General features: G+C 65.1%; 1 protein-coding gene across 4 annotated transcripts in view; it reads left to right on the top strand.

Annotated features, from left to right (window-relative positions):
• Window positions 1–998: 998 nt before the first annotated feature.
• The window catches only part of SCML2 (sex comb on midleg-like 2 (Drosophila)), a 72,571-nt gene continuing 72,479 nt past the window's right edge, over window positions 999–1,090 (top strand). For all 4 annotated transcript variants that reach the window (XM_014960464.1, XM_014960465.1, XM_014960463.1 and 1 more), the window contains exon 1: window positions 999–1,088. The gene's annotated coding sequence lies outside the window, so the exon portion shown is untranslated. The remainder of the gene's footprint in view (window positions 1,089–1,090) is intronic.

Here is a 1,090-nt window from a genome sequence, read left to right as displayed (position 1 = left end):
GAACATTGGTGGTCTTTAGGAGACAATCTCTCACCAGTTTGATGTCCTTACACCTATCTCGGGCTCCGAAATGAAACACCCAGGGCTTGCACAATGGGGACGTACCCTCTTCAAAAGCGCAGGAAGGGCTTTTCAACTATTTTAAGTATTTATAAGTAAATATTTATATATGTGATGTATATCTTTATAAATATTGAGTATTTATAAGCTTGGATCTCTACAAACTATAGAATTTCTCAGGTTTTGCGCCGATTATAATCCGCATGGCAAGAGTCGTGATGATTTATGCGTATAAAGCGCTGTATTTCACTATTATTAAGGCAGCTGAGCGGGTCTGTGTAGCTGTACCTCTCCCCTGACGGTAACACCGGCGGTCCCAGGTGGGTGGCCACCGTCGGCTCATATTTCCTAGCCAGAAATTCCTCCCGCATTTCCCAAGCGTTGCCCCGTTTACACCGAGGCTTCCAGGGCACAGGACCCCCCACCCCCCGCCGGCCCCGACCCTTCCCAGCCGCCGGTGCCCCGCCACCTCTCCCTCCTTCCCGCCGCAGCGAGGGGACGGGCACGGGAGCACAGACAGCTGCCGGACGGGCGGCCGCTGCCGCTTCCACCGAAGCCCCTCCGGCCCCGGCCCGCTCCACCACAAGATGGCTCCGGGGGAGCGGGGCGGCCCTCGCCCCCGCCTCGCTCGGTGAGGGGACGGCGCCAGGTTTGAAGGCGGGAGGCCGGCGGGCGGGCAGCGGAGGGGAACGGCCACGGTGAGACCGGCCGGGCTGCGCTAGAGCCCACCTCATGCCGCCCCCCTCCGCATCCCCGGACGGGGCCGCCCCCCGTAGGTACGGGCGAGGCGCGGAGGTGCCGCCCCCGCCGAAGGGCCCGGGACCTCGCACCGCGCCTCCGCCGCTGCTTCCCCCCGCGGCAGGCGGGCGGAAGGGGGGCGGGTGTGAGGCCCGCGCCCCCGGTGCCGCTGCCGGGCATGCGCGGTGCCCCCGGAACATGGCGGCGGCGTGAGGCGGGCGAGGGGCAGGAGCCGCTTGACAGGCGCGGCAGCCGGCGCGGGACGCTGGGGACCCGCTTCCCGCCCGCCCGG

This window comes from Calidris pugnax, unplaced genomic scaffold (genome assembly GCF_001431845.1).
Source record: "Calidris pugnax isolate Ruff unplaced genomic scaffold, ASM143184v1 scaffold188, whole genome shotgun sequence".
Classification (NCBI taxonomy): Eukaryota; Metazoa; Chordata; class Aves; order Charadriiformes; family Scolopacidae; genus Calidris; species Calidris pugnax.
This window is presented reverse-complemented; position numbering and strand designations above follow the sequence as displayed.